Source organism: Aedes albopictus, chromosome 3 (assembly GCF_035046485.1).
Source record: "Aedes albopictus strain Foshan chromosome 3, AalbF5, whole genome shotgun sequence".
NCBI classification, from domain to species: domain Eukaryota; kingdom Metazoa; phylum Arthropoda; class Insecta; order Diptera; family Culicidae; genus Aedes; species Aedes albopictus.
In genome coordinates this window covers 47,379,633-47,394,375 of record NC_085138.1, presented here as the reverse complement: position 1 = coordinate 47,394,375, position 14,743 = coordinate 47,379,633, and the positions used below count along the sequence as shown (strand labels likewise).

General features: G+C 36.3%; 1 protein-coding gene and 2 long non-coding RNA genes across 23 annotated transcripts in view; 1 reads left to right on the top strand and 2 right to left on the bottom strand.

Annotated features, from left to right (window-relative positions):
• The window catches only part of LOC109405842 (low-density lipoprotein receptor), a 1,187,857-nt gene that overhangs the window by 420,851 nt on the left and 752,263 nt on the right, over window positions 1–14,743 (bottom strand). The gene's annotated exons all lie outside the window — the stretch shown is intronic.
• The window catches only part of LOC134291301 (uncharacterized), a 598,232-nt gene that overhangs the window by 217,892 nt on the left and 365,597 nt on the right, over window positions 1–14,743 (top strand). The window lies entirely within an intron of this gene.
• On the bottom strand, window positions 6,013–14,665 carry LOC115265308 (uncharacterized). The gene is made up of 2 exons (XR_009998775.1): window positions 6,131–14,665; window positions 6,013–6,065 (listed from the first exon to the last, which is right to left on the bottom strand). It is a non-coding gene; the product is annotated as an uncharacterized LOC115265308 (long non-coding RNA).

Sequence of the window (14,743 nt, the reverse complement as noted above, 5' to 3'; positions counted from 1 at the left end):
CTCTGGTTTGCATCCGAACTTGGAATATTTGGTTTCATGGGAATCGTTCCAACCGGTTCGTAAATGCTGTAACAATGCAAGTGCTGAAATTCTGATGATTTGATGTTGATTAATCGTAATTGATTCATTCGTATCGATTGCCAGCTGGATCGTTAGAGCAGTTTAATTAATTGCATTTTGTTTGCATCAAGAGTTTTACAGAATTAAATTTCAGTTGAATTTTGCTGCTACGGCTGCTATTCGAGCTCGTCATATGCGAGAAATTTCTTGAAAAATCATCGAAGAGTTATGCAGTAATTTCCGGATAAATCCCTGAAGGATTATTAAAGAAAACTCTTGGAGAAATTTCTGATAAAATTCTAGAAGGAATCTATGGAAAATTTCCTAAAGGAACTGTTAAGGAAGTGCCAAGGAAACATTTTTGTAAAAAAAATCTGAGAAAATAAGTGGAAGATTTTCTGGGGAAAATTTTGGAGAAGTTCCTTGATCAAAACCGACAAGAAAATCTAGTGGAGTTTCTGAAAAAATATTTGGAAAACGTTTTGCGAAAAACCCTGGGTAAGCCGGTAAAACTCTCAGAGGAGTTTCTGAGAAAATTTGGTAAAAACTTGAAATTTTCCAGAAGTTTCCCCATCAAAATCGTAGAAGCATACATGGAAAAGGTTTAGAAGTAATTGCTGAACAAATTCTTGAAAGATTCTCTGAGAAAATATGTATCTAGAAAAATTATTGGAGAATTTCCAGGAAGAAATCCCGAAGAAATTAATCTTCAAATTCCTAAGGGGATTCCAGGATGAGTTCATGGACAAATCTCTGGCGGAATTCCTTGAGAAAATTTTGAAGGATTTCCTGGGAATAATTTCTGAAGTAAGAACAGTGGCAATTTCTAAAGACATTCCTCAAGATATTTCTGAAGAATTTTTTGGTATTTTATTTTCAAAAGAATTCTAAGAAAAATACCAAGAAAAGTTATCGACAAAATTATTTAGTATTTTCAGTGTAAAATTTTGAAGGAATTTGGAGAAAACTCCTTGAGGCACTTTTGGAAAAAATCCTGAAGGAACAGTGAAGAGAATTCTTGGAGAAATTGCTGATAAAATTTTAGAAAGAATTTATGGATAACTTCGTAAAGAAATTGTTAAGGAAGTGTTATGTAAAAAATAGAGAAAATCTGTAAAATATTTTCATGAGAAATTTTGAGAAAGTTTCTGGATCAAAACCCGCAGAAATATCTAGTGAAAATTCTGGGGAAAATTTTGGAGGAGTTCCTTGGTCAAAACCGGCAAGAAAATCTAGTGGAGTTTCTGACAAAATATTTGGAAAAGGTTTTGCGAAAAACCCTGGGTAAACTGGTAAAACTCTCAGAGGAATTTCTGAGAAAATTTGGTAAAAACTTGAAATTTTCCAGAAATTTTCCCATCAAAATCGTAGAAGCATGCATGGAAAAGGTTTAGAAGTAATTGCTGAACAAATTCCTGAAAGATTCTCTGAGAAAATATGTATCTAGAAAAATTATTGGAGAATTTCCAGGAAGAAATCCTTGAAAATCCTAAGGAAATCCCAGGAGGAGTTCATGAACAAATCTCTGTCGGAATACCCTGAGAAAATTTTGAAGGATTTCCTGGAAATATTTTCTAAAGTAAGAACAGTGGCAATTTCTGAAGACATTCCTCAAGAAATTTCTAAAGAATTTTTTGGCATTTTATTTTCAAAAGAATTCTAAGAAATTATCGACAAAATTATTTAGTATTTTCCGTGTAAACTTTTGAAGGAATTTGGAAAAAAAACTCCTTGAGGCACTTTTCGAAAAATTCCTGAAGGAATAGTCAAGAAAACTCTTGAAGAGATTGCTGATAAAATTTTAGAAGGAATTTATGGATAACTTCCTGAAGAAATTGTTAAGGAAATGTTTTGTAAAAAATAGAGAAAATCTGTAAAATATTTTTATGGGAAATTTCGAGGAAGTTTCTGGATCAAAACCCGCAGAAATGTCTAGTGAAAATTCTGGGGAAAATTTTGGAGGAGTTCCTTAGTCAAAACCGTCAAGAAAATCTAGTGGAGTTTCTGAAAAAAAATTGGCAAGGTTTTGCGAAACACCCTAGGTAAACCGGTAAATCTCTCAGAGGAGTTTGGTAAAAACTTGAAATTTTCCAGAAGTTTCCCCGTCAAAATCGTAGTAGCATATATGGAAAAGGTTTAGAAGTAATTGGCGAACAAAGTCCTGAAAGATTATCTAAGGAAATACGTATCTGGAAAAATTATTGGAGAATTTCCAGGGAGAAATCCCGAAGAAATTTATCTTCAAATTCCTAAGGAAATCCCTGGAGTAGTTCATAGACAAATCTCTGGTGGAATTCCTTCAGAAAGTTTTGAAGGATTCCCTGGCAATATTTTCTGAAATAAGAACAGTGGCAATTTCTAGAGACATTCCTCAAGATATTTCTGAAGAATTTTTTGGTATTTTATTTTCAAAAGAATTCTAAGAAAAATACCAAGAAAAGTTATCGACAAAATTGTTTAGTATTTTCCGTGTAAAATTTTGAAGGAATTTGGAGAAAACTCCTTGAGGCACTTTTGGAAAAAATCCTGAAGGAATAATCAAGAGAACTCTTGGAGAAATTGCTGATAAAATTTTAGAAAGAATTTATGGATATCTTCCTGAAGAAATTGTTAAGGAAGTGTTTTGTAAAATATAGAGAAAATCTGTAAAATATTTTCATGCCAAATTTTGTTAAGGTTTCTGGATCAAAACCCGCAGAAATATCTAGTGAAAATTCTTGAGAAAATTTTGGAGGAGTTCCTTGGTCAAAACCGGCAAGAAAATCTAGTGGAGTTTCTGAAAAAATATTTGGAAAAGGTTTTGCGAAAAACCCTGGGTAAACCGGTAAAACTATCAGAGGAATTTCTAAGAAAATTTGGTTAAAACTTGAAATTTTCCAGAAGTTTCCCCATCAAAATCGTAGAAGCATGCATGGAAAAGGTTTAGAAGTAATTGCTGAACAAATTCCTGAAAGATTCTCTGTATCTGGAAAAATTATTGGAGAATTTTCAGGAAGATATCCCGAAGAAATTTATCTTCAAATTCCTAAGCAAATCCCTGGAGGAGTTCACGGGCAAGTGTAGAATTAGCATTTAAGTTAAAATACACGTTAATAAAAATTTAAAAAAATAAAAGTTCATGGGCAAATCCCTGGAGGAATTCCTTGAGAAATTTTGGAAGATTTCCTGGGAATATTTTTTGAAAAATTTCCTTGTGCAATAACAGCGAGAATGCCACAAAAGTTCAATTTATTGGGCGCAATGGCTTAATTTCCCCAACAGGAGGGGAAAAAAAACAGCGGCAATTTCTGATGGAATTTCTGAAGAAATTTCTGTAGAAGTTCTTAGTGTTTTATTTTCAAAAGAATTCTGAGGAAAAAATATCACAGAAGTTATTTAGTAATTTCTGAGTAAACTTTTGAAGAAATTTGGAGGAAACTCCTGGATGTATTTCTGGAAATTTTCCCGAAGCAATTGTCAAGAAAAGTCTTGGAGAAATTGCTGATAAAATTTTAGAAGGAATTTATGGAGAATTGCCTAAAGGAATTGTTAAGCGGGTGTTTTGTAAAACATAGAGAGAATTTGTAAAATATTTTCTTAGGACATTTTGATTAAGTTTCTGGATCTAAACTCGCAGAAAAATCTTGGAAGAAGAAGTTCTTGGAAAAGGTTTTAAGAAAAATCCTGCAAAAAAAATCCGGGGAAACTCTCAGAAGAGTAACTGAGAAAATTTTTGGAAAAATTCATACTGTAAAAACTTGGAAGCTCCCTGAAGATTTCCTAACAATTGTCGAGGCATGTCTAGCAAAAGCCAAGAAGAAGTTACTGAGCAAGTGCTGAACGAATTTTTGGAAAACTATCTGGAAGAGTTTTGGAGAAATTTTTAGGAAAAATTTCGGAAAAAATCTTCATGAATCTATCTTTAAATTCCTATGAAAATCCCTGGACAAATTCCAGATGGCATTCCTTGAGAAGTTTTTGCTGGATATCCTGGGGATATTTTCTGAACGATTTTCTAAAGCAATAACAGCGAAAATTTCTTAAGGTATTCCGGAAGAAATTTCTAAAGAGTGCTCGAGATTTATCTTCAAATAATACCTCATTGATTTTTGAGGAAAAATCCTAGAATAAATCCTGAAAAGTCTCTTAAGAAATTCTTCAAGAATAGAAATTTCTGCAAAACTTTCCAAAACAAAATTTGTGAAGACATTTTTGATTAAATCCCTGCAGGAATTACTGAAATTTATGTAGATATCCATATAGAAACATATATATAACCATTCCTGAAGTAAGTCCTGGTGAAATCCTGATAAAAAACCGAAGGAATTCTTTGGGGAATGCAGGGTTTCCTGGGATATAATTGGATATTTTTGGAATTGCACGGACTGTTTAGGAGAAATATCTGTAAAATAATTTGGAAATAAATTGAAGAGATATTTCTGTAAAAATCTCTGAGAATCTTATTGTGGGAGTTATGGAAACATCCTGAAGAAGCTTATCAAAGAATTTTCGATGGTATTTCTGGGACGAATTGAAGAATTCTCAAGGAAATTTCTTAAAAAAAATCCTGGTCGAAAAAATTCAAGCAGGGAAAACTTTTGAAAGTCGTTAATTCTGCACGAATTTCTAGGGAGAACTTTCGTTCCCTGCTTGATATGCAATAATTGAACAAGAGTAACAATTTACTAGAATGTTTCAAAAAAACTTGTCTCAGGTTGCTGTCATTATAATCCCTTCTTGGTCATGCCTTTCAGCTCCCCTTATTCAGCCCTTGACCTCCCATAAATCTCTCTTGGCCTTTACTTAAACTTTTTGGAACCCCCTGACTGTTTTCTCCTCTTTATCCGCCATCGTCTCTGTTTGAGGAAATTTCACTGAAAATCACTCAAAAAATCTACGTTGGAATGCCAAGTTGAATTATTACACATTAACTGGACTAATACAAGGATAACCCCTATGAGATTTATTGAGAAAATATTTGATGAAACCCCTGGGGAAATCTGAGGAGCCATTTCTGAATGCATGGATAAGGGAATTCTTGAGTGGAATCTCAAAAACAAATTCCTGGAGAAATCCTGATACTCCTTAATGCATGTCAGATCGAATCTCTTGAAGAAATAAAAAAAATCCTCAAAGCATTACAGAAGAAACTTCTGATGAAATCCTAGATAGACCCTTGGAAAGAATCAATGAAATTGCTCATATAAAATCGTGTTATAGTTTTCCAAGGTCAGTCGGGAATCTCAGAAGAAACTCCCTGAAAAATCGCAGAAGACTCTTTAAAAAATCGTTAATTCTAGAAGAGACCAGGTTACCAAAAAAAATCACGGTTGAAATTTCCAGATGGAGGACTTTTTTAAGAAAATCTTGGATGAATCTTGGAAATCTTGGACAATCTTGGATAAATCTCAGAAGTTACTCTAGAAGGCATCCGTAAAGGAACTGCTGAGGAAATCCTCTAAGTAGAAACTGGAGGAATCCAAGAAAGACTCCAAGAACCATCTTGTGGAATCTTTGAAATAACTCATGGAAAAACAAAACAACTTTTGAAGAATTCTTAGAAGGAACTGCTGGAGAATTTCTCAAATACGAAAAGGAACTTTTTGATAAATCCAAAGGGAAGCATCTTGAGGATTCCCACAATTATTTAAAACTGCTGGAGTAATGTCAGTGGGAAATCCTGGATGTCTTTCGAAGAAACCTCAGAAGTAATTTTAAGAAACTCTTAGATCAATCTCGGGAGGAATTGCAGAGGAAGCTCCTTTAGAACTTTAGAAAGGACCGGACCTTAGGAGGAATCTGAGAAGAAACTTCCGTAGGAAAATCAGCAGGAACTTCTGAAGAAATGCCTTAAGGGTTTCATGGAGGATTATCACTCTGCAGCAGGGGAATTTGCCTGTATTTTTTTTTTACTTACTTAAGTATAGATCTTTGGGAGATGGCTCAGCAGTCTTGGAGGAAATTGAAAACTAGTTGTTTAAATCTTTCCCGACGTTTCGATCCGTTTGGGATCTTTTTCAAGGGTTCTAAAATAGTTTGATTATCGTATTATAAAATAATGTTACATTGGTATAATTTGACTTCAAGTTACCGATTTGCTACTGTTTTTTCGTCAAGATTGGTTTTGTATAACGTGAAAATGTCATATGAAAAAATGGTCTGTTTCTAGAAGAGTCAATAGTTAATTCTAGATTTTCGTGGTCACGTTTTTCTCAGTGTACTCACTTCGACTTGGTCCGACTAAGTTTGACGGTTTGTGCGTCGGATAATCCGCAATATTCTGCGCTGGTCGAATTCGGGCACAATGTTTTGCTGTCTTCCACCATTGCTTTTCATATTTCATTTCAACGTCATTGTGTGTGTCAGGGTGTTTTACATTAGTGTTTGTGTTTACAATTTTTGAGTATTTCTTCAAGTTTGTTTTGATCATCAGTTTCGTCTAATATCGTCTAATCTAAAATCGTCTAATCAAGCATCAAAATAGAGTGTAAAACAGGACAATGCTTGCTCTAAAAAGTCTTCCTTAGATTGTGGTTTATAAAGTTTTGAGGAATTCTGATTGATCCTGAAAAGCTAATGCAGTAAAACCAGCTGATTCACTCTTCCGTCAAGAACCAGTTCAGCACAGTTAAGCAAAAACTCATCTGCAACGTCGTCGTTATCCATCCGGAAACGTAGCTACTACTCAAGGATGATTCGCAGATTCTCAATAAAGAACCATTATTCCCAGAAAAGCTCAACCACCGCAACGTTATCTAGGCAAATCAGGGAATTCTCATCGACGACCCACCTCACTTTCAACCACCTGCTTGCACGACGGTGCTTGTTTACTAGCTATCTAGCTAGGTAGCTATCATCCTGCTCCGGCGGCAATGATGACTATTGGATTTCACAATCCCCAAGCGGAGCCATATCCAGGACCCAGGACCCAGGAGAGACGAAAGGGAAATTGTGTTTCGAAAAAGTTTTCCCTCCGCTATTGCCAATGGCGCGCCGCATCGGCAACACGCGACGAAGCGAACGAAGCTCCCTCTATTCACACACACCCATATTTGCATTTCGCTGTTTTGCTGTGCGAACAAAAACCAGGCAACAGGAGGCGCATCCAATCGGGAAAATGGCTTGGAAATGGCGGGAAGGGGTTGTTTTTCACTGCCTAGTTTGTTGTGCTTCCTAGCTAGCTAGCGCGTACCATCCCAATGAGCTCTGGGGTTGAAAGCGTGAGAAACAGATGGCGTTGGCTGGTTGGCTGGGTGGATGGCTGCCGGGTATAAATCAAGGCGCACAAGCTCGGTTGAAAGTTGCGGGTTCCTTGGGATTTAAGCCTGCTGTCGAATATGAAAATAGTGGCCCGCGATCGTTCGTTCGTTGGGTTCGAAACAAAGTTTGATGATGTATTGCAATTCGATTCATAGTTCGGAATTTCCTGTCTGGAGCTCGAGTCTGGAAGAGTGGATTGAAACACGGATTGTTTACTGTTATAATCAGTAACTAATGTACTGATAACACGATTTTACAGCATTTTTGAACCTTGTAAGCTGGTAATCATGCAGTACGCTGGTGATTTGTAATCAATTTTTCTAGGGTTTTTATATAATTTTGTCTATCTAAGCACAGCCCAATATTGATCAATTTTTTTCTTGTTCATTGACTAACGTCGCGTGGCATATTTGGTATCAAATATGTACTTGGTACTTGTTTATAAAATAACTTCCATATGATGGGAAAAATATTGTGTAAAAAACTGCAATTTCCTTAAAATAATAAAATTGAATAATTGTCGCTCGAATTTTATTTCCTTCCACGTCTATTTTGGGCACAACCTGTATTCAATTTTCGGCACACCTTCTACGTGACGCTATGGCACATGGGATTATCAAAAACTATTATTTGACCGTAGGACCGAAAAGTCGGTCAAACGCTTCGCAATCCAAATCAAATCATGTATGCAAAGAACGATTGAGCCGAATGTTTTGAATGGAGATGCATGTAACTTTAGAATAATGGTAGTTGAAGGTTGATTCAACTGCAATTGAAACTTTAAATTCAGTGTAATTTTTCGATTTTCAGTGCTTAAGAGGCTGATTATCGATAGTTTACATTTTTTGCTTCCATTCAATGAGGCATTGACAATGGTTAGTCGGAGCATCTGGAATGATTGTCTGTTTTCCATTTGATGTGACGGGAATTAGCGCATGTGACGAAGCAAATTTTTACCATATCTAATTGTCATACTTTTCTGCGTTATCAATTTCAAGTTAATTCAAAAGTTTTTCCAACTTCATCATATTAGTCATGAACGCTCAAAATTTCATTCCCTTCGGTCCATTGACTTCGGAGATTTATTTGTTTAAAGTTAGATATCGGATAATTATGCCTTCCAGGGATCTTCAGGGAAGTGTAGAAAGATGTCAGATTACTTTCAGGGAGTTTACAAGGGGATTTCCCGGGATCAGAGGGTTTCCGTGTGATTCCGACGGATTTTAGGGAACTTTAAGGGGATTTTTTTTTAATTTGATCTAAATACATTTATATAAATACAATTTGATCTAGGAAATACATAGAGGACTATCTGAAGGAATTGTTTAGAAACCACTGAAAAAATAAAAAAAAAAATATTTTTTTAAGGAACACTTGGAAGAATACTTGAAAGAACTGGAGAGCCATCTTTAGTACTCCAAAGAAAAATTTCTTGAAAAAATCCTTGAAAAATGCTTAGGAATAGAATGTGGAGTAGTTTCTGCAGGAATTGTGGAGAGAATGAAGGAAAGTTTGAAAAATTCCTAATCAACCCCTGGAGGAATATGTGGAGGAACTATTTGAGAAATCCCTTTGGGAACTTCCAGAGGATTCTCTGGAGAATTTTCTAGAGGATTCTTAAGTAAATGCCCGATTAAACGCCTGAAAAAATGGAGGCATACCTGACATGTGGAGAAATTCGACCAACAATCCCTGAAGAAGTTCTCGGAAGAAATTCTTGTGAAATTTCTACAAAAAAATGTGAGTTATCCCAAAGAAAAACTCCTGGAGAAAAATCTGACAATATTTCTGGAGGAATCCCATCAGAAAAGTTTGAAGCAGTACGTGAAGGAATATAAACATGAATTTATGTAGCAATCCTAGAAGGACTTTTTCGATTCGATAGAGGAATCCCAGGAGAAATTTCTGAAGGAGTTCCTCCTTTGTCTTTTTTTAAACGTCTTGAGAACTCCTGAAGAAGTCCCAAGGAATATTACATAGGAAGAATACTCGGAGTTACGGCTATCTCTGGGGAAATTTTCAAAGAAATGCATGGACAGGAGTGTATTAAAAATGGATAATTAGAGGATTTCTTTGAGAAACTCTTGGCAAATCATTTTTCTTCCTGTTTAAATTCAAGAGATTTTTATAAATCCTGGAAGAATCCCCAGAGGATTTTCTGGTAAAGTGACTGCAAGTAATCGTGGAGATTTTTTTTTTGTAATTTTTCGAAGAATTCTTGCTGAACTCATGAAAGGTTTTCAAGCAAGAATGTTCTCTCAACAATAATCACAGAAAAAAGTAAAATATCAACACATGGAGGGGGTTCGTGCCTATCGCACTTGCTAAATTTAGAGATTGAACACACAATATGTTATATAACATTAAGTGATAACGTATCAAGCTAATAATATTTTTTCCAGTTTAAGCTGATTACCGAAAAGCGCGGTTCGGCTTTAGAAATTAGTGACTGCTCGGTGTCCGAACAATGACGTTCGTGGTTACTAACACATTATTTTCGAGGGTTTTTCGTAGAACCTTCGACTACAACGGTCCTTTTTGTTAAGTAGGGATCATTCTATTTAGAGTTGGCATAATAGTAATGAAAACAATTAAAAAACCTAAATAAATCATAATAAATAAATGAAAAAAAAAATAAAAATAGTTTTTGTGGAAGTGCGTGAATTACTGATTCTTAAACATAGTAGAAACAATTCATTGTTTCGGAAAATTTTGAGAAAAAAATCTCAAAAATAAGGCTTTTTATCACTACAAAAATGGTTCCGCTGTTGAAATAAACAGAAAATTTAAGTGTAGAATTAGCATAAGTTAAAATACACGTAAATAAAAAAAAAAGAAAAAAAAAACAGAAAATTTCTATAACCAATTACAAACCCTTTACAAACGCCTAGTAGTTCATAGAAAATTATAAAAATATTGGAAAAAATCAGAAGTAGAAAAAAATATAACAAAAAATGACTTTTTTGAGAATTTATATAAAAAATGGCCATTTAAAAAAAAAACAGCCTGGTGGAACTTCTTAACGGATTTTTATAAAATTGAAATCTTCTTCAAAAATACTTTTATTTTATGGTTGAGGGTTGAGAGTATCGTTTCGCCTTTCTCGTACATCAAAGTGAACATATAAAAATCGAATTTTCGTTAGAAGGGTCGGAGTGTCAACTCAGTTCGACAAATCGAGATGATGTCTGTCACGGTGTCTATAGTAAAAGAATATTATTAGAAAAAAAGAGTATCCCTAAGCTAAGGGTATATGCTTTCATTTGGTGTTAAGAGCAAAATGTCCTAATTAAAATAATAAAACTTGTTCTAGACCCCCCGATAGAATATTTCGCTCTTCGCCTCAAATGGAAGAGGGCACTCTTAGCTTTCATTTGGTGGGTGACTTAACGATACTGATTTTTTTTCGATAATGTTTGGTGTTACAGACACCGTGCTGTAGGTGTGCATGTATGTGTTTGTATGTATGTGCTCAACAAGGTTACGCACTTTAAAAGCACTTCCCATTGGCCGATTTTCCAGATAATAGCTCGAATCGAACCGGATTTTCTCCACATTGTTTGCTATTGAAAAATGGTCCACATCAGTCAAGGCGATCTGGTGTTATGGCCATTTCAGTAATCTGGACCAACACTGGTTTAACTGGCCGTATAAGGAACAAAAAACATGCCCCATCATCAAACTGCGACGATTTTTGTAACCTTTAACATGGTTGGCAAATTTTGTATGCAAATCAACCCTGGAGACCAGAAATTCCACGATGTCGGCCCAAAATATCCAAGATGGTGGACTAATGTTGGTGTCTCGAAATGGAGTCTGTTTAATGGAGTTATAGGACCTAAAACATTGCATTATGGGGCAGATGACCGGATTCCAAAAATGGTGACCAAAATATACAAGCTGGCGGTCTAAAATCCAAGATGGCAGTCTAGAATCCAAGATGGCGACTCCAAATTCAATATAGCGGCTGCTAATGGAGTTTTAGTCTCTTAACCCTTTGACTCCAACATGGAAACGGCTGAATAAATTTACCCATTCGATAAAACAGAATACTGTCTACAGCAAAGTTGTTGCAAATTGAGTCTTCTATTTGGGAAGAATGTGAATATTTGTATTTGGGACTTCATTGATAACCTAGAACATCCTGAACACCATGTAATTTGGAAAAACTAAATAATTTACATACCAGTTGTTCTAAAAGCTGAACTTGGTTGTGGATTACATACATTTATATGTATTCATTTAGCCTTCATTATTGACGGTGTTCTATATTCTGGGATGTTCTAGGTGTTCTAAACTATCCTATAGTGAAGTCCTTCAAATCTACAAGAATAATTTTATGTATTTTCGACACAAATAATAGCATTGCATTACCTACTGGGATCCGTGAAGCTCTTGACATCTACAATACCATTCATAGACACTATAGAGATATTCCGGGTCAGCCAAACTACTTTGAAGTTCAGAACTTCAGATCTACACTCGTAATAGTAGCCATATCTGCTATACTGAGTAGCATTGCATAATAAACCGCAGTTACTGGAGCAATCTGAAGTCTACTAGCTAATGATAACCCTATGGGACATTCAGGGTTGATCCCGGTTTACGGTACCTCACAATGAACATTATAATGTAATCTGTAATTCCCTGTAATCTGAGTAATTTTAAGGTAGTTTTGAGATATTCCAGATCAACAACACTACTCCGGAGACCATAGTTTCATGTCTATACTTGTGATAATAGCTTTTGCCACTACGTTAAATAGTGTTACATATTCAACTGTACTTACAAAGAAGTTAGAGAAACAATAGGCGTTGTTATATATTTTTGGAATATTATGGGCTTCCTTACTGTTATGAAGCTTAGTTGATAAAACAACCACTATAACTTTCAGAAGACTTACTGGACATGATGGAAACAAATCGTATTTTCAAAGACGAACTAGCCAAGAGCTGAAAGTCTCTAAAATAAAGACAAATCAATCAAGCAATACGAATCATAGCTTTAAATGAAATAACTTACACCCGTAGACTTTGGAATCTAAATTCAAGAACAGTTTGGATAATTTAGAATATCCCATCAGATCTGATACTGTCTATTAACCTTTCAGAAGGCCTACCGGACATGAAAGATTACAAATCGTTGCTTTGTATAATAAAAGTTACCGTTACACCCGTAGACTTTAGGATCTGAACTCAAGAACAGTTTGGATACCTAGGATATCTAGAATAAATATTCTGCCTAATATTCTACCGTTTTTATGCTATTGACCACCAAAACTACAGAAAAACGTAAAAAAAACTCCATTATAGCGCTTGGAAAAATTCCGGCTTCAAAGGGTTAAATCATGCAATAGGGGTATATCTGTTATGGGGATGATATCTGGAGTCCAAAAATGGCGACCAGAATATCCAAGATGGCGGGCTAAAATCCAAGATGGTGGCACGAAATTCAAGTTAGCGGCTGTTTAATGGAGTTAACAATGACATACGAATATATTTGGTATGGGGAAGATGTCCGGAGTCCAAAATTGGTGACCCAAATATCCAAGATGGCGGTCAAAAATCCAAGATGACTGCTACAAATACAAGACAGCACTGTTTAATGGAGTTTTAGGACCTAAAACAATGCAATATGGGTATATTTGTACTGGGGAAAATTACCACATTCAAAAAATGACGACCAGAGTTTCCAAGATAGAGGACTTAAATCCAAAATGGCAGCTCAAAACTCAAATTTCCGGTGCCATGAAGTGGATTTTTTAGACGAATGAAAGTCCTATATTCATCAACATGAGTTTTGTTGAAATGGGGTTTCAAGAGCACGAGAAAAGCGCCATAACCGCTAGGTGGATTAATAAGGGTTTTCTGTTTTGGGACAGCCTAATTGAGTTGGCACCAACAAAAAAAAAATCCTTGAGAAATGCAGATAACCACAGATTTTTTAAAATATCATCTGGCATCGCTTGGTCAAAGGCTACGGAAAATATTGAATGGGAGAGGGGCAGGGATGCCAGATGATTTTTGAAAAATATGTATCGCAGATTTAAAAAAAAACTGTATCTCATACAAAATTTGAGTGAAAAATCTGAATCCCATACAAAACGAAATCTGTACGAATGCTCAAAAAACCTGTATACCTAATACAGATAAATCTGTATATATGGCATCCCTGGAGAGGGGGTTTTGTTAAGACTATAAAGGTAGCTTATGGACACTGGAGACTTGGATATGGAGACAAGGACTTCTCAAAGTTCTTACTGATGATAATACAGGTTGGACTCGATTATCCGGAGTCAGGTCCCGACTCTTCCCAAACATATATCTGGTAAACAGAATAATGTACAAAGCTGAAATTTTTACTAATTACTAATAAAACTTAGCTTGACAAAATGTCAAAATCTCAGCTTAATACGACATTCCGTTCCACAGATATTTGCTTGCGAAGCTTCAGAACCCGACTCCGGATAATCCAGTCCGACCTTTAATGGAAGATTTTCTGGAAAGATTGCTGTTTTAATTCCTTCGGGACGACTTTTTTCACCATCCTCGCCGCTGTAGAACGCGTCAGCGAGGTGCAAATGACCCAACCGTCCTGAGAGGGTTAAATCCTTACGTTCACTGGATTTTAACCATCACCGCACTTGCTTTCCGCAATACAAAACGACAGCACAACTCAAGTTCAAGTTCACCGCAAAGTTTCGCTTTCATCGTCTGTTATAGACGCACTTCTACTTTGTTGCAAACTGGTTTCAATCGCTCCCCTCATCTCACGTTTATTCCATCATCCCTACATCCCTACATGTTCAAGACAAGAAGCTTGAAAAGGCCTCATCATTCTCACTGATTCGGTAGCAGTCCGCAAGCTCGCAAACCCGAAAGCCCATATAGTACAGTGGCAGTTAGGACCGACCCGAAGCGAAGACCCCTTTTTGGGCTTTCCGATGAAGCCAATCAGCCAGACAGCTGAGAGACGATCCAGCCAAGCACCACTACTAGATGAGTGTATGATAGCAGCTTCCATTTATGTCGTTTGTTGGACCCATCGAGGGTGACAGACATGCGGCTGCTAGTGTTGAAGGGGGTGATGCCAGCCGGGAGCAGCCTCCCCCCGGAGGTAATGGCATAAGCGACAGCAGAAACAGCCGTCGATTATGATGATTATATTGCTTCGTGCTGCTGCTGGCTGGTAGGGTAGATCGTCCCTGATGGTTATGTTTCACTGAACATCGGAGCTGTGTCACTGCGCTGGCTGAGCTAGATTCCGAGGAGAGTCGTTCGTCACCGTCAGGAAGGCAGTCAGTGCGCGTTTGACCAGCTGGGTTTTCGTAGCGTTGATGCCAACATAGGGGCTGTCCATAAACCACGTGGTCATTTTTTTGGGACTTTTCAACCCACCCCCCCCCCCCGCGTGGTCATTAGTCCATACAAATTTTTTTATTTGT